The 19,424-nt window shown below is 38.7% G+C and overlaps 1 protein-coding gene and 1 pseudogene across 1 annotated transcript in view; one reads left to right on the top strand and one right to left on the bottom strand.

Moving 5' to 3' along the window:
- Window positions 1-19,424, top strand: part of Mid1 (midline 1) — a 337,431-nt gene that overhangs the window by 28,473 nt on the left and 289,534 nt on the right. The gene's annotated exons all lie outside the window — the stretch shown is intronic.
- On the bottom strand, window positions 578-773 carry LOC114704640 (annotated as a pseudogene).

Below are 19,424 nucleotides of genomic sequence, written 5' to 3'. Positions count from 1 at the left end.
AAAAGATTATGGTTATACCATCTTGTTTTCTGAACAAAACTGAAACATAATCTTACCTCCAAATGTGTTCTTTATAAAGCTCATCCCTTAATAGCACTTGTCTTCTTGACCCAGTTGTACCCGTGGCTCATGTTTCTCATGTGCCTCATTCTCTTCATGCTTCTATCTTATCCACTAGTCTATGAGCCTTCAAATGAAAATAGCTCTTTTCAGTGCTCAGTAGAATACAGTATGAATGAGGTACTGAACAAAGGTCAGTTGAATCATATACACATCTTTTAAATCTTCAAGCATTCTCCTTCATGTGTGCTGTATGTTTCATCTATGTTTCTTCACATTAGCATTGTTTGCTTGTTTTTAATACTGAGTCTTTCTATGTTATCCAGGTTGGTGTGGAACTCACTATGTAGCCTAGTCTGACCTCAAACTTTTTGTATTCCTGCCTCAGCCCCCAGAGTGCTGGGACTCAGGGTATGCACCACTGTGCCTGGTTAACACTGGTTTGTTGTTACTGTTGTTTGTTTTGGGGTTTGTTTTTGGGTTTTTTTGCTTTGTTTTTGGCTTTTCTTTTTCTTTTTCCCTTCCCTCTCACTCTCCCAAAGGGAGAGAACGATCCTCAATGTCAATAGGCAGCTGCAGGAAAGCAGCCCCTAGATCTGGCTTCATGCTCAAGAGGGAACATAGGTTTCCTCCTCGTGGTCTTTGGGCTCTACTCAGTGGGAGAAACTTCTTTAGTATAGAACTATAGAAATGATCCCTGAAAGTAGAGTCTTAACATTGGTTTTTTAAATGATGATTTATTTCATGAACTACTCTGATGTGTTTTTTTCTGCAATGATGATTATTTTCTACCCTTTAATCCATGAATTTAATTGTCATTAGCAAATCAACTGTAGGCCCTGTGGAAGATATAAAATACTTTCAGGTAGAGTGACAAGTATTAAAGTATCAAAATATGAATATTCATACATACATTTACTAAACATGATAAGAATTCAAAGAAAAATGATTGGGTGTTGTGGAGGAAATAACATGAAGGGCAAGTGGTATTGACTAGAGAGTATGAATGTCAGAGTGCTGACTGGAGACAGAACTCATTTCACATGGTAAAAACAAAAATGTGTTGATGAAGGAGCTGTTTCTAGAGATGGGAGCAGAAGTAAGGGAACACGGAAAATGTGCTGATTTCCTTATATGGTGGAGGGAAAGGGGAACAGAATGTGACACTTAGTGAAAACTGATGCTACTGGAAAGAGGTGGTATCCAGAATGGCACTCAGGTAGGAAAGGGAGTGAAAACACGTGGTTACTTGAAACCCTTGCAGCTCTTCCTGAGACATTCCAGTGGCTGAGCCCACCATAGAGCCCGACAGAAGGGGGGATAGAGTCACACAGAGAGATGCATAGGATTCAGGGGTTCCGAGCAAGATATAGGGCTAGACAATGGCTAATGGGAGTAGATTGTGGAAAGAAATGAGAAGTCAGAGACAGCCTTTCCTGGGGGTGCTGTGGAAGTGATGAGATGACCCATAAAGGTTCAGAGGTCAAGAGAGGAGCTTTCCAGTTAGAGGGAGTGAAGTATGTGAAGTCTTTGAGCTAAGAAAAGAGTCTTAGGGAACATAGACACTAAAGAAGAGGGAATAAGGTTGCGGTGAAGTGGGCAGGGTGCAGGGCATGGATGTCTTGTGTGTGTTAAAGCCAGTTGGAATGCCAGTCCTGTGCTGTGGTGAAAGAATGAAGCAGTCTCACTGGGAAGGAGAGATGATGAGGTTCCAGTCAAGCATGGGGCAGAATAACGGGCAGATATTTCACTATAAAAGATAATCTCTTTTCTCTCTGTTCTCGATTGTGATGTGATGGGATCAGCTGTCTCAAGCTCTGGCATTTGTGACTTTCTTGAAATGGTAAGCTGTAGCCTGAAACTATAAGTTGGAATAAAGCTTTCCTGCTCTATGTTTCTTTTGGTCAGGGGGGGTTATCACAGTAACAGAGATGAAACGAAGAAAAATTGCCACTGAAAGGTCACTAGAGTAGTGCTGACATCAGTTGAGAACAGAGAAGCTTAGTGCATACAGCATTGCTTTGCTTTCTGGCAACTAATACTAGTGCCTTTGACTCATTTCTCCAAGATTTCTCAGTTCCCTGAACACAGGAATGATCCGTCATTCCCTGTAACCCCATGTTCTACATAACAATAAATAAAATAACAATGAATCAATACTTATAGATGGAGCAAGTGAATGAACAATGAACAGGCCTTAAATATGATAGAATGTAAAGATGTAATTGGCAGTTAAGGATATTTAAGTCTTTTTTTTTTCTCTCTGATGTTTCCTCTACTTAAAGAAGAAATCACTAGAAAGAGTGTTCAGGGAAGTTATTTGGGACCTCTCAGACTGCAAAAATATTGCTATACATACTGTTATGGTTAATGTTGACTGTCAACTTGAAAAGGCCTAGACTCACCTAGGAAACAAGCCTCTGAGAACACCTGTGAGGAATTTTCTGTAATTAGTTAATTGAGGTGGGAAGACCCACCCCAGATATGGGTGGTATTATTCCTAAGGCTGTGGTATTGGACTGGATTAAGTGAACTGAACACCAGCATTCAACTGTCTTTGCTTCTCAGCTGTGGATGCAATTTGACTGGCTATCTCATAATCATTCTGTCATGACATGCTCAAACTGTCAGTCAAAATAGACACCTCTTCCTTAGGTTGCTTTTGTAATGTGTTCTGCACAGTAGTGAGAAAAGTAACTAAAACACATATGAAATTCAAGTGTGAGCACTACATTTTACAAAGCCATTAATTATGTAGATTCTCTGTCCAGATTCAGGTAGTCCATTTATGTCATCTGGATATCCTTTAGTTGAAAGAATATTGCACCTAGTACCTGAGCTTTGGAACCGAGAATTTTAGTCAAATTCTAGCTTTGCCATAAACAGCCTGGGTGATAGTAGCAAAGTGGCTCAACATGCCTGAATTTCATTTTGTTCATCTGTAAAATGATGATGGTAATACCCATCTTGCCATCAAATTTATAACTGGAATAATGTATGTAAAAGTACAACTTTGAAACTACAAATGATTGCATAAGTCTTCATTATCATTTATTAGTATTAATTAGATGTCATGAATGAAGCCTGCTTGGTTTTTATTTTGTTTTTCTTTAAAATATTTTGTTATATTTTTATTTTTGAAATTGAAATGTAATTACATCCTTTCCCCCTTCCTTTTCCTCTCCCTAACCTTTTCCATTTAACCCTCTTACTCTCTCTCTCAAATTCTTTAACTGTTGTTACATACGTGTGTGTGTGTGTGTGTGTGTGTGTGTGTGTGTGTGTGTTTCTAACTATATAAATACAACTTGCTCATTTGTTTAGTGTTACTTATGTGTATACATTATCAGAAGTGACCACTTGGTATTAGATAACCAATTAGTGTATTCTTCCCTGGGGAAAACTATTTCTCCCACTCTTCCTTAGTTACCTATAGTTCCTTTTTTTCATTTTTCTTTATTAAGAAATTTTCTACTCACTCTGCCTATAGTTCTTTGTCTAGGGGTGTGGTCTGTGAGATTTCCCAGTTCCATGTTAGCATGTTTATTGATGTTGTCCTTGTTCAGGTCTTGCATATATATTTTTTTGTTTGCTTGCTTGTTTTCCAAACAGGGTTTCTCTGTGTAGCTTGGGAGCCTGTCCTGGAACTTGCTCTATAGAGCAGGCTGGCTTCGAACTCATAGAGATCTGCCTGCCTCTAACTCCTGAGTGTTGGGACTAAAGGTATGCACCACCACTGCCTGGCCACAGGACTTTCATATTTTTAAAAATTATTTTTATGCATATATTTCTGAAAAATCCTCAATTATGAAATAAATGCCATTCCTTCTTTCTTTTTGTTTGTGTTATTTTGTTTCTTCTTGGGTTGGTTGGTTGGGTGGGTGGTTGGTTGGTTGGTTGGCTGAGGACACTGAAGCTCAGACTGGCCTGGAATTCTCTATGTAACCCATGGTAGTCTTCAGTTCTTGGCAATTCTGCTTCAGGCTTCTGGAATACTAAGATTATGGGCATGTGCCACCACCCCTGATGCCTTTTCTTCAAGACATGTTATTTTTTTCTTTCTTAAAATAATTCTAACTTTGAGGTCAGAGATATAAATAGTTCAGTGATGAGACATCAGCTAACAATACTTGAGGCTCAGATTCCCTCTCCAGCACTGCAAACAATCATAATTTTCCATTTGATTATAAGTAGTATATTGAAACATTCTTGAAACTAACAAAAGTGTTTAACGTTGCTGTATAAAAACAGTCTCCATCATCACCCTCAATACCTTTGTCCTTGCTCAAAGGAAACATGTCTTGACAGCTTAGTGTCTAGGTTCTTTTTCTATGCTTCAACATATATGCTTTATCTTATACTTAGCTATGATCACATATTTTATATTATGGCATCTTTTCTTCTACCTTAATATTTTATTTTTACCATTATGTTCTAATAAATGGCAGATTATTATGATAAATAGCTTTTTTTATTCTCAGACACACCAGCATATTAGTTGTTATTTGCCCATGATACTCCTTCACTTTTTCTAACCACTTTAGAGCAAAGTAAGACAAACATCCACTGTGTCATATGTGGATCTTTGGCACTTCTGGAATCATGATCCTCTTTCATCACAGCACTGTCAGTCAACCTAAAATTTTTGAAAATGCAAATCCTCCGAGGACTTGGCACTTGGGTTAGTTGCTGAGTTCTCATAATGAAAGGCACACAACAAATTGTCAATAGGGCTTAACATTCAGTTTTTCAAATCTAATGTGAATGTTGCCATTGCCCATTGTTGAAAAATAACACATTTCCCACTGACTTTTGTGTGGCGGCGTTGTCAAGTATGAGTTTGGGAAGCTGTATTTGTGAGTCAGTGTGGGTAAGTAATCCCTATAAAAGTCTAATGAGGTTTGCTACACTGATGGTAGAATATACTTATTAACCACTTTAGTGTTTGGTTTGGTGTGGTTAATTTCATGTATTCTAATTTTATAGCTATGTAAAAACAGGATCAAATATAGAACTCTGAACTAAAGCAGAGTAAATTGCGTTTGTCTTCTCACCTTTTCTGCAAAAAACAAGCACAGCTTTTTTTTTCACAAAATATTGATTCATTCAGAAGTCTAAAATATTGCATGAAATTAATGGAAAGCTCTGTTATACAAAGCAAAAATATGCTTCTACCAGTAGGAGTACCATCCAAAAAAAAAAAAAAAAAAGGCTACAAGTCTGTTTTTAATCTCACATTTAGTTAAGGAACAGTTCTGATGGAGGTAGAGAATTGCCAAAGGAAAATGCTTTCCTGCTGCTGAAGAAATGATGAGGCAGGCAGTGGGTTTATTTTTATAACAATGTGTTTTGATCCTGTGACAAATGTTTCACCATAGCCTTAACATTTTTCCTATTCTAAACTAAATTGTGTATGTTAACATTCTGATCTGTCTCAACTTCTAAGAATACTAAGATGTATTGTTGGTGTTGAGGACTTTTCTCTCTGGTTTCCTGTAAGTTTAATTCAATTACACGGTTGTTGAGTGTTTCCCATTTGCACAGTACCAGCTAGAGTACTGCCTAGTCATAGAAAGATAGTTAAACCAACATCTCTCTATCAGGGAGAAGGTGAAACTACCCCTAATTGATTTAGGTACAAACAAGAGAGCAATGCCTTCTTAAGAAAACCTAGAAAATGCTAAAAGGGAAACCAAGGAGGGAAATAAATTTAAATAAGAAAGATCCTGGAGGTTTTGCTAAACAGAGAAACAAAGCCTTACATTTAAAGATGGGTAACATTTGATATTTTGCTGTGAGGGTTCTGGCGTTGGAAACCATAACTAGAGGAACTGAAAAGTTGAAATACAACACAAATATTACACAGTGGCTGTCTACTTAAGGATTTAGTACTGAGGCTAGACCTATACTATCCAATATGGCAACCACTAGCAACATGTAACTGTTTAGATTTATATTTTTTTAAAAAAAACTAAGCTAAATATTCACTCCTTCAGCCTAACTAGACACATGTTAAGTGCTTAATGGGCACTGGGAGTAAGGGGGGAGGGGATACTGGGGTAGAGGGAATGGTAGAAAGATTGCTGATCATTACATTTCACATTTTTGCATATACCTGGAGATATGTCAAAACACCAGTTGTTAGGACCCATCCCTAGAAATTCTTCATTAATAGGTCTGCAGCCTAAAGTTCTATCTTTCCAGCAAGTTTGCAAGTGATGCCCATGCTGTCAGGCCAGGGCCCTCATTTTGAGTAGCTTCACAAGTGATTACTACTCTAAAGTCTCAGTTTTATTATAGACCAATATACATACTTTTCAGCAGTAAAAATATTAGGACAAAAAATGTCTGAAAATTAAACAGTACAAAATTAAAAGCGAGTAAATTCCATATGTGTATATTTAGATTTCAATAACTACAATCAGAAAAAGTTTAAGAAAAAAAGAAAAGAATGTTTAGGGGGGTTTCTGGATGTTCAATCTCTATGTGTGCATATGTAATGTTTATGTGTATGTTTGTGTCAGAGAGAGAGAGAGAGAGAGAGAGAGAGAGAGAGAGAGATGCATGTGGATAGAGGTTCCCACTTGTTAGAGTGAATATGTGTTAATCAGATAGCAAACATGGGTGTTGGTCTTTGAGTTCCACCTTATTTAAGGCCATCTCTCCTGTTTTCCTCTGTGCACACCAGGTTAGCTGGCCTTTGAGCTTTCAGGGACTTTCCTGCCACCATCTCTAATCTCTTTGGAGTACCACTTTCTGTAGGTTCTAGGGATTCGAACTCAAATCTTAACACTTGTGTGGCAGGTGCTTTACCCACTGAGCTCTCTATTCAAGCACCTCATTCTTTATTTCTTTATATCTCTCCACTGTGGATCTTACTAAGAGGTTCATAGACAATCTTGACCTATACACTACACTGTACTTTGGATCAACTTAAAAATCTTGCACTTCAGGCTGTTTATAATAGCAATTTCTCATGGCATTTGAGTCATGCTTAAAAAGCAATGATAAAGTTCAGATTATAAAAAGAGAAATAAAGTAGCAATAGAAATGGCATGCTTCCCAACAAAGGAAATCAATTCCAAGGTCATGACAAATCCACGAAGAAAGAAGTAACTGTGGCAGACAGGAAAGGTCAGATGCCAAGTATATTGAGATCATAGAGTCAGCAGGATTGGCAGCTAATTGGATGAGGGGTATGAGGAAAAGATATATTTAATGATGCTGTAAAGTTTCAGTCCTGAGCAACTGGAATGATGGCAATGGGTGTCACCAAAATAGGAAATACACAGGCATCTAAATTACTTTACAATGAAGCACACATGCAAACCCTTTTGGGTTCCCTAATATGCACTCCACTCACCTGTGTGGTTTTTCTGTAGGCTCTTAATGGATCCTTGTTTAAGAAATATACATAATTATACATATCAGAAAGGCATCCTGTTGGATGAGTGATTCATAAACAGATTATTTGTGTGTGAGATGGGCATTCTAAATGGAACAGACAAGTGATATTCTACCCACTCAAAGTAGCAGGAAAGGCAGTGTATGAATTGCAAATTTAGGAGTAATCCAGACTTCTTGAAACACTTTGAGAGCTCTTTGAAGCAACTTAATCTCTTGGTGTTTGGGAAACGTATTTTTGTTTTATACATACAAAATCATATCTGCAAGTACAAATTATCATCCTGATAAATCTTACTGGCATTTCTTAGGTCTTCTATCATCAATTACCCAAAAGATTACTATCCTCGTTTAAATATGCACTTTAATATTGGAAGTCATTACGTGGGAACAATTTTAAATCTACAAAAACATCTGGTGAGATTACCTTTGGATTTGACAGATGTTACAGAACATTGGGGAACTTCAGTAACATGAATAAATCAGTGTCACAATACACTAGAGAGGTTGTGGGAAATAGTCTCAGATCACTAAGTGGAAGTTGATATTTTCCTTTCTTGTTCAATATTCATAAACCTCTGTCAGATTTAAACCCACAAACAGTCTCACGAATTGGTCATCCTAAGAATCAGACTTCAGGTTATATAATATATACAACAAGTGTCATTTTTCTAGGAGTTTGAGGCCAGTTCCCAAAATGTCAAAGAAGCAGATTTTATTTTCAGATATATGTCTTACTCCTTATGCTTATAGAAATTGATTATTTAATTCTTATATTCCCCCAAATTCAGATATTCAGAAACTAATATGTGGTTGGGGTTTCTTGAAAGCTGATATTATACCCATAAACTTTAACCAACATGACTACCCAAATCTGAACTAAACAAAGATAATCTAATAGACATGCCAAAGTGGACAGGAGAAGCCTACGAGGCCTCAACCCTACCCAAAGAACCATGGACAACTAAAGAATGCTGAGAATGGGAGAAATAGTTTTCCTCAGGGGACAGCACATTCAATACCATATAGTCAGCCCTGAAAATGTACATACAATTAACATTTTACAGACTAAGCAGGCTCTATTTATGAATATATATGTATATGTATATTATAGATGTATAATGTTTATACATATATGCATGTAATAACAGTTAGTGAAAAAAACAGGCATGAATTTGAAGGAGAGCTGGGTGGGACATATGGGAGGATTTGGAGGGAGGAAAGAGGAGAAATGTAATTATTGGTGACTTCTCTATTAATATGTTCCTCCATATACTTGTTCCTTGAGAATTAGCAATTGTTCCCTGATAGGAAGGAAGCCATTCTTACAGATAGTAATTTCCCTTACAAAACAGAAGTTTCTCTTACAAAATGGTAACTTACCTTCTTTTCAAAGCTTCCCCTATGTCTGATGCTTCTTAAAGTAGTCATTTCAAAGGAATTTTGATGCAAAGGGGACATTTGGCATGGCATATTCTGGTCTCCTACAATCTGGTTTTGAAATGGCATATTTTGATCTCCTAAAATAACACAGTCACAATTTTCAGGGATTAGAACATGGACATCATGCCAGGCATAGTGGTGTACACTTTCATTCCTAGCACTTGGGAGGCAGAGGCAAGCAGATCTCTGTGAATTTGAGCCTAGTCTACAGGGTAAGTTCTAGGACAGCCAGAGCTACAGAGTGAGACCCTGTCTAAAAAAAAACATGGACTTGGCTGAGGGCCACTATTCTGCCTACTATACCCTGAACCATCCCCCCATACTTCTTATCTCAGCTGTGCTTCATCCAATAAAAATGGAAGCTTCAAGCTACCTCCCATGTCTCTTTTTCTTTCCTACTTTACATAGAAAGTTTTCTGGGTTCTATAGCTTCAGTGTTGTAACCTTTTGTTATCATGGCCTTGATTTGGGCCCTTTTTTTGCCTGCCCTGACCCCCCAAAATACCATTTGAAATTGCCTCCCTGACTCCCCTCCTAGTCATCTAGTTGGCCACATTTCTGATTGTGTCTCCAAACCTTATGCCTTCCTGTTTCACAGTCCCAGTGTTCACCCATGCTCATGTTATGGTGACTTTGCCTCTATGTTCCTGCTTGCCAGAAAAGTCTTTCTCCTTACTCTGGCTGATAGATTCCAAGTGATTTTCAGAATCCTAAAGCTACATCAGTTCTCGGCACTATACACTTCCTTGTATAGTTACTCCTATGGTGCCACTAGAAGATGTGACTCTCCTCTCCCCTAGTGTTACCTCATTGTTACATTTATGCACATTTATTTGCCCTATGAATAGTATCACTAGATAATATAAATAATTGGAAATAAAGAGATTAGCTGGTAAAGCAGTTGCCACATTCTCCACCTTGAAAAAAAAAAACCAAGCTGTTTAGTTGTTTGTTTTCTTATCTCGATGACTGACAAGAATCTTAACGTTCGAGTTTCTGTCCCACTCACTGTGACCTCACCATCAGAATAGAATCCAGAGCACAAGAGGTTAGTAATAGTTGTGTGTAGTTGAGTTGGGTGGATTGTTTGATCACTGTTGCAATAATTTTATTCAATGAACAAAAAAGGAAACTTAATTTTGATGGAAATTCTGGAATTGAGTATTCTGACATCATGTCTACTAGAATAGACATCAAAACTTCTAAGCTCTGTCTGGATTCTGTAACTAATTTGTTCTACATGCCATGAGGCTGATCAGCTGGCCATTAAGAACTTCTGTGATTTCATTTTTCGAAATTGCTTATCCTTCCTTATAATATGACCAAGATCTCAACAACAGAAGTAAATGAATAAATTCACAAACCACCCTGTGGTTTATTACTGTGATTCAGCATTGCACAAAATGACATTTTGCTGGGTTTTGCAGATTAAGACTATTACAACATCTTCTTCCTTCTGACAGAGACTTGGAATGAAAGCAGACCTTCATACTTTTCGGTAATTTGGACAGCTACTACAGAGGGGTACCTCTTCCCTCCCACCAGCTCTCCTACTTCCTAATTAAGCTCCAAGACAGACTTCCTCCATTATTACTTGACGTGAGTTGTTCCTTTAGGAACCTGAGGTTTAAGAATCCTTGAAGCTGTCACCAATTAAATGAATGAAAGAACTGTCATTCTCTTGAAGCCACCTGGTTTTCAATGAACCTTAATATACTTGTTGACATCCTTTGGTCTTATTTCTCACAACATAAAACCCATGGGATTGGCAGTCTTAAATAAGGCAATGCTAGCTTGTAGAGCAGTACCTATTACAATCCCTTGACAGGTGGAAACAAATGTGTAACATCTCTGCCAGACCCAGGGATTTTCCTAATGGCTACATAATTCTATGGTGTTTGAGGCTTCGCTTCCATCATAACGGTTCTCAATGTGACATATGGAAATAATTCAACCATAGCAAGTAATGAACATTACACTTGACCAGAATATAAAAATCCATCTTTACCAACTGTCTCCTGGCCTCCTTTCCCCTCTTCTCTCCAGTACTTTGAAGAGACTAAAACTAATTTGGGCTGTATGGTTTTTGTGTTCAGTGTGGAAAATTTCTAAAAGGAAGTTTCTCAATCCAGATTCTTTACCTTTTTCTTTCCAATCTTTCTCACTCTTGCTCATCCAATTTCTATCTTCCTTTCATTTTCATTATTTTTTATAGGGTCCCATATACTTCAGGCTGGCCTGGAACTTGCTGTAGACCTGAGGATGTCCTCAAACTTCCAGGGTGCTGCAATTACAGGCATGCCCCATCAGGGCCTTATATGCTAAGCAAGCACTGTAGATATCTCTAGACTCCAAATTAGCCCTTTATGTGTCTTCACTAATCATACACAATTCTCATATGTGCCCTCTGTAATCCTTATTCTCTAACTTTTCTAATGCCTGGTGACTTCAGGCAAACCTTTATCTTTCTCTCTCAGTCTTTCTGTCTTTATTTGTCCCCTCAACTTTATCCTTTCCTCCTGCCCCACCACCCAATGCCATTCAGATGCCCCGCCCCCAAATTTTTCATCATGTTATTTGCTTTTTAGTACAAAACAAACCATTGCAGAGCAAGAGGAAGAGTCCCCCACCGCAGCAAACAAAAAGGAGCTTCAATTATGTTTCTTTAGCAAAGAAAACAAATACTATTGAAATGTAAAATAGATCGAACATAATAAAGAGCCAAATATACTCATCTGTAACACCCTTGAAAGTGCTTAGAAACCCTCTTCAGTATTTTACAGAAGCCTTTTATCCAATCTATATTCTGTTCAAATTACAGCAATTCTCCCAGGACATCAAAGGTAAATTAACTTTAGAAACTATTCCTAATGAACTGTATTTTTCCATTTTGTATTTTTTTCACAGATAGTCAATAAGACTGCATTTCTTATTACTTAAAAAATTACTATGAAGGAACTTTGAAAATGACTCCAAAAATCTTGAAAACATCTGTCTTAACTAGAATTTGAATTTAGGTTTCCAAGATAACTCTTTCCAAGAACCAGTGGTCATTTAGAGGTGTGGGTTCCAGTGTGTGCATTAATGATCATTCTGGGGTTCTATGTATTTATTCTTATTTGTGTTTAATGTGACACATGCTTCTTGTTCGAGATGACCAGTGTTAGCTCAACTTCCATTCTTTGGCCTGTTACAGTCCATATCAACTAAAGACTCTGACTTATTTTTGCAACAATTACTAAGAGTTTATGTCTTCATGCCTTCTGTGATACCAAAGAAGGTGTATTAAAACAGACATGGAGATACAGGAAATAAAGCAGGGCAGATGTGGACAAGAAAGATGAGAAGGGGAATAAATGAAGACAAACATGTTTTAATGTTATGGGAACTGGCTCTGTGAGAACATTTAATCCTAGTGTACCATTTATTACAACATTACATTTTAGACAGTTTACTTCATCTCCATAGACCTTGGCTTCCTTGCCCAGAAAAATGAAGTAGAAAAAAGTAATCAACACAGCACAGTGGTCCTGTTCAAATTAACTGAGATAAATTATCTAATGTGGTGCTTGCTTTCCTTTGTGGAGGGAGTACTTCATGTTAGTCTGAGAAGGTAGAGGAGAGGGCCTTCCAAGACATCTGTCTGATATGCTCCAATAGACTTATGCTATCATTTCCTTGATAAGCTACAGCTGTAATATATCTTTTGTTTCGGATATCTAAAAACAGCTTTTATTTTTTCTCATTGTGATTTTGAATACCATTACTTCTTGCTATTTGTGTCCTTTAAATATTGCTGTTATCCGTTGATACTACTGGTTTATTTAAAACTTACTTTTTGGCTCACCTTTACACAACTCTAAGACTGGCTTTCCAAATGTGATACCTTTTGGGTTTTCTAGAGAGAATTTTGTGGAGTGTTTGAAAAGTTGTAGCTGTTTTGAAGTATTAGTCTTTTTATGAATATTTCCTTCACATCTATACCACACTGCTTTTATTCACTCATCCAGCAGAACAGAAAGGCATATAGACATTGGTATACAGGAAGCAGGTCACTCTTTGGAAACTGAGGTGTCGGTGAGGTGAGGTTAGCTTGTGACTTTTCCTCTTCCTCTGATCTCCTAGGTCTCAACCCTGATAGCTGGCTCTGTGTTTTTATTTAATAAGACGGTTTATAATTCATCTACATTAGATTGCCCTGGAACTGGAGTTAAGAATGATTGTGAACCACCACCTGAGTGCTAGTAACTGAACCTGGATCCATTGTAAGAGCAATGCATGCTTTTAACTGTTGAGCCAACATCCCAATACCATAAGTGATTTTTAAAATTCAGAAACCCGACAGGCGGTGGTGGTACACGCCTTTAATCCCAGCACTCAGGAGGCAGAGCCAGGCAGATCTTTGTGAGTTCGAGGCCAGCCTGGTCTACAGAGCGAGATCCAGGAAAGGAGCAAAGCTACACAGAGAAACCCTGTCTCACAAAACAAACAAACAAATAAAATAAAATAAAATTCAGAAACCCTAGCTAAGAAAGGCCCTGAGAGATTTTTTTTCTGCCCATGCTGGCATGTCAAGTAGTGTTGGCATTTTGCAGGCCTTGCTTAGGCTATCATATTGTTGAGATTTCATGGATTTAGCCCCTTTGTCCAAATGACACTGTCTCACACCAGATGTCTTCTTCCCCTGATGCTTATCATCTTTCCACCCCCTCTTCAGTGATATGTCCTGCGCCTTAAGTGTAGGGGTTGAGTTGTAGAAGCATCAATTGAGGAAGGGCACCCCAGAGTCACTTGTTCTCTGCATTTTGATCAGTGTGGCTCTCTGTAAGGGTATCTGTCTGCTGAAAAAAGACTCTTCTTATTTATTAATATCAATTAGCTGTTTTATATTAAAATATTTGTGTTGTTTCCTTAATAGGATATACAATGTTGTATTATTTGGCTGCCTTGTTACTGAGCCATTAATATATTACTGAAAAATTCTATTGGGTTTGTGACTAATTTTTCAAAGTTTTATTAGAGTATATGTTTGAGTATTTAGCTATCAAATTCACTAACAATTTTTTTCTTGCTCAATTTATCAAAATTTTAAAATAGAGATCATAGTTATCTCCTAACATGGTTTTGCTTACATGGAGACTACTCCAGGGACTTTAGAAGAACTCACCAGTAAAGCAGTGATTTCTGGGTTTCTACTAGATTTCTGAGCTTGAAATAGGAACTTAAAATGTTCAGTCTCCTTGACAGTTGAGGCTTTTTCCTCTTTATTATCCAACTTTTCTATTATTATCTTTTCAATTATAGTGACTTGTCAGTATACCAAGTATAAACAAACTGAAATATACCTACAACTCAAATAAAATGTAATTTTAACTTTTTGTTATCTTACTAAAGTTTAGATATTTGATTATGGTGATAGTTGTAATTAAGGTATTTATAAAATTCATGTTAATGAAGATATACTTTGTGTATAATTATCAGCTTCCACTAAGAGAAATGATTTTTATCAGGTAGTTTTCATTTTTGTTTTTAATTAACTTGGCATGGTTTTGGATTAATTAAGTTTTTGCCAAAATGTTGTTTGTAAGTACATTGCTCTTCCATTTCAGTAATCTGATTTTAAATACACAAAAGTAAAAAAATGAAAATATTAATTAGAAAGATTTCAATAACTGGATTCTTAGGAGATTCTAGACTTACTCTCTCTGAGCATAGGGCAACTTGAATGGATGAGCACATAGCCTTGATTTCATAAGAAATTTTTAATAAAGCAGAATACAGTCAACTAATTCTCAGCAAACAATGAAATCCAGTGTTTAAAGCAAGACAAAAATGTGGCTAGGAAACAAAAAGATTAACTACATACCTGCAGATTCAGAGGCATATGGATTCACTTCAGTTCTAGTGAATGGCATTAGGGAGCATCCGTTAACTGAAAACCTAAGATAAGGAAGAGAGCAAACAATGTACTCAGATGCTTAGTTGATAAATCCCAACATCTGCAGAGCAAGTCATTAAAGCTGCTCGTCTCTGCATTGGTTAGAACACAGTGACTGAGAAATGAGAAATGTCCAGATTTAAAGCGCGCGCGCGCGCACACACACACACACACACACACACACACACACACACACACACACGTATATGCACATACATACGCAATAGCTCTGCTAATTCACCAAAGATAAGATTAATTTCCCTATTTATTTATTTATTTTAGTATTTTATGTGTAAGGGTGTTTTGCCCACATTCATGTCTATGTACTACATGAACATGGTGCTAGATAAGGACATCAGATCCACTTGAACTGGAGTTGCAAATGGTTGTAAAGCACTATTTGGGTGTTGAGAATCCCTCTTGGGTCCTCTGGAAGAGCAGCCAGTGCTCTTAACCACTGAGCCATCTCTCCAGCTCCTCCATGTCTATTTAAAAATGATTATAGACACATGCATAGTATAGGATGCCTATAATCACAGCACTCAGGAAGCTGAGGCAGGATTTCCAAATGTTCAAGGCCAACCTGAGCCAATCCTGTTAGTGGAGGTGTGGGTGAGGCAGCCCTGAAGCTGTGAGCATGGGAGAGCTCATCTCTCATGTGGTGGCATGGGTAGAGAGGAGATGCCCTCCCCCACCCCACCCCATCCCCACCCATCAACACCTGAGGCAGGTGGGAGAGCTGGCCTGGAGGCCATATGAGTGAGAGAACTGCCCCTTTCCCCCCTACCAGCTGCACACTAGGGAGAGCAGAACCTCCCCTGGGCAGCACAATAGAGCCAACCCCATCGGCAGAGGTGTGAGTGAGCCAGTCCAGAAGTTGCGAGCATGGGAAAGCTATCCGCATTACTCATCTGTCATGTGGCAGCATGTGCAGGGGAAAGATCCCCTGCACACCCCACCCGCCCCCCCCATCAACTCCTGAGGGAGGTGGGAGAGCTGGCCCTGAGGCCATAAGAGCGGGAGAGCTGTCACTTCCGTCATCAGCTGCAGCACTGGGAGAGTGGCCCCTACACCACGCCTGGGCAACACAGTAGAGCTGGCCCTGAAGGTGTAGGTGTGGGAGAATCAACCCTGAAGTATCAGGGATTATGGGGGTCCAGCCCCTCGATAGTCCCCTCCCAGGGTCCCAGAAGAGTCTACAACCAGCTGATAATTAATCTTTGATGGAAAGAAATGAATCTATGTACACAAAACTCCTTAGTCCATATACTTCATTACTCTGTGTCAGTTACAAGCTTATACTCTGCTCTCATATTTAGCTCCTTTCTTGCCTGATTTCTCTCTACACTTATCTGCGGTCCCCTCTAGGCTCTATCTTAATTCCTTCATCTTAGTTCTGCCCCTTCTAGGTTCTCATCCATCTAGTTCTTTCCCATATCTCCTCTCCCATCTCCTTCTCTCTCGTCTGTTTCTTCCTCATCTAGTTCTTCCCCATCTGACTCTTCCTCATCTTCCATCTTGTTCCTCTAGTCCTCTCTTCTAGCCCTTCAACCTAGTTCTTCCTCATCTCAGTTTGTTCCTCTCAAGTTCTTACCCATCTAGTTCTTCCATTCTCTTTTCTCTTCTTCGTCCTCACGTACCCTGGAAGTCCTGGTATACACTTACAGCAGTAATCCCTTGGCAGTACAAAGCCAGGTCTCCAGGGTCAAATGGAGGGGTGATAAGAATCACATAGAGGGGTAATAACTGTTAATTATCATTTGCAACCCAAAAGGGAAGTGACCAATGGGGAAATGAATAAACTAACGGCTAAATTCGGGTAATGTCTAAGAAAAGGGAATCTTATGTGCTCAACTATAGTCTTAAACGTGATTGGTAGAAAATGTTAAGAATCTATAAGTTGCTAGGTCAATGGGAAAAAATAAAACTGTCTTCTTTTTTCCTGTGGCTCCTATCTGTCCAAGCTATCTGTCGCTTTTCTGCAGGATGGGTGAAGATGTGCTCGTTCGCTAGGCAACCTGTGTACAGCTAGATGCTTCTGGTGATAGTTAAAGGGAGATCTGGAAGTGGAGGTAAGATTTGGGAAAGGAGGAAGTTAAGCTTAATTGGCACATCCATCAGGCCTTCTCAAATGGGTAGCGTGGATGCTTAAGTCTGTTCTTAGAGAGTACAGAGGTATCTCTGATAAGGTACTTTCCACCATCTGGGGATGGACCTGGCTGGATGCTGCCAATGACGATAATTACAGGGAGGCTTGAACTGGGGTTCTGGCTGAGCATAGCTGTCAGCGCAGAAGGTTATCTAAATATTCCTAGAAGTGGTTAGGTAAGGAATTAGAGGTCTATAAAGTTAGTAAGGCTGTAAGAAAGGAGGGTATGAGCTAAATTGTGTAAAGCTATTACTTAACATACATCTGACCTAGGCAGTGTCTCCTTGTGGAATTTACCTTAAATCAGGAGACTTGCATGTGGGCTGTTATTACTGCTAGTCCTTGAAAGTGGCTAAGGGAGATATCTGATTCCAGAGAAAGCCTTTCCTGAGGCTCTTCTCCAAATACCTTGAATGTATATGTCCAGAGACTGATCAGTCCACACTGTTAGCTCTTCTTAGGGAAAAATCAATTGGGAAAACTATGAAGCCACACATGATTTTCATAACAGAAGACACCTGATATATAACAAGCCAAATAACACCAAAATCTCCTTGGAATTTGACTTCCTCTGGAGAAATTCCTTGATCCCTCCAGGTAGTAACTTTGCCATAACCAGCTGAGTTCTTATGATATATCCCTGCAGCCCGCAGCACTGAAGATGTGAAATCATCTGGAGAACTGGCCCGGCCCCTTGTTCATTGCTACAAGGGGGGAACTAGCTGGCATAATGAAGGAGAGCTCACCCTTGCTGTGAGGACAAGGGAGAGCTGATGGGCTGACCAATCCTGCGACTACTCAGGCCCAGAACCAGGTTTATGTGTTGCCCAATCCCAATATCCACCCCATCTGTGATCTGCTGGAGCATGTGAAGGGGCAGGTCCTACAGACCCAAAGCTGCAGGGTCTCTATGACACAAGGCAACAACAAGATAATCAGGAGGAGTTCCAGTGAGGGCCCAGCATTGATAGTGTAACAGAAACCAGAGGCCTTGAACCATGGCTCTTTGCAATGAACATGTGCAAGTAAAGATATATGGATAAAAGAGTATATTTTGTGACTCACTGAGTCACACTACAGCTTCCATAATGAGGGTGATTTTTTTCTTTTCTCCCCCCCCCCACTTTTCTTCTTTTTTGTCCTCTTAAATTTTACTTTATTTTATTTTTGGGGGGAGGTTGCAAGGGCAGAGGACAGATATGAAGAGACAGGGAAATGAATGGGATGGAAATGCATGGTGTGAAAGACAAAGAATAAATAAAAAGAAAGTTAAAAAAAAGTTCAGAACCATTTTGAACAATTTTAAGAGTAGATAGAAATTGTTAATTAGGATAAAATGAAAGATATAGAGTAGCTTTGCAGATTAATTTTCCTCTCATAAGGAAAGGGAATATTAGACATATAATTGATGAAAGAGACATTTCTCCTGGGATTTCAAATTAATTGGCTGCCTGCATAAACACTAGCATTGAAATGTTTTTATCAAAAAGCTGTATCATAGTCATCCATATGTGATCTTCCAATAACAAGACAGTCTTCTGCATACCTTTTTAAATATGGTTGAAAATTAGTCCCTTGGTGTCGGCATGAAGCTCACCTCTGTTTTGCATCTCCTCTGAAGTTTTCCCAGTTCTGGGATCCCAAGTGCAAATGATCACTGTCATCTCCCAGAACAAAGAACTCCACAACATGGCATCCCCTGACAATGAAGGAGTCAGTGAGTAAAACCCATTGTATGAAGCAAGGACTCAGAAGCTAACTAGATTTGGAGAAGAAAACAAAAATCTAGGAGAGGGGGATACATGAGTGGCTTCAGTCTTGAGACCTTTCCTCACTGCCCCAAGCTAGCTGTTTTTCTTGTGTTTGCCACATTAATTCATTAGCAATGACAAGTCTGAGGGAAGAGATGAGGGCAGACCTGGCTGACACGTTGCCATAGTGATGACATTTGAGCTTCTTTGGAGTGGTGAATCTGATTAGGCAGTTCAGCATTTTTCATCATTTCACTTCATTCGATAAGGAAAGGAACCCCTAATATGACTGTTTCATGTGTATTTATATTACATTTAAAATATAAATATATTTCATACTTTCTCACTAATAGAAACAACAGGACAGTTAAAAATTCAGCTTTATCATCTCTGCTGAGTTTACAGAAATCAATTGCCCTAATGCCATAATGAATTGAAACATGAAGCCAGTGAATAGAAAGAAATGGCATGCTTCATGCTCAATTATTGTTTCTTCCTTCTGTCTAGGGCTTATGGAGCTCCATCGAAAGATTCAAAGTTTCTATGTTCTTGCCTTGATTTATTGGCAAGCTTGAAGTTAATCTCTTTATTGGAAAGAACAGGAGTAGGAAAAGAACATGAAGGAGTTGAACTTGATCTTTGTTTAGAAATGTCGTTTGTTGAAAGCCAAGCCAAATAC

This window comes from Peromyscus leucopus, chromosome X, assembly GCF_004664715.2.
Source record: "Peromyscus leucopus breed LL Stock chromosome X, UCI_PerLeu_2.1, whole genome shotgun sequence".
NCBI classification, from domain to species: Eukaryota; Metazoa; Chordata; class Mammalia; order Rodentia; family Cricetidae; genus Peromyscus; species Peromyscus leucopus.
The sequence above is the reverse complement of the archived record's forward strand: the minus strand, read 5'-3'. Positions and strand labels throughout refer to the sequence as shown.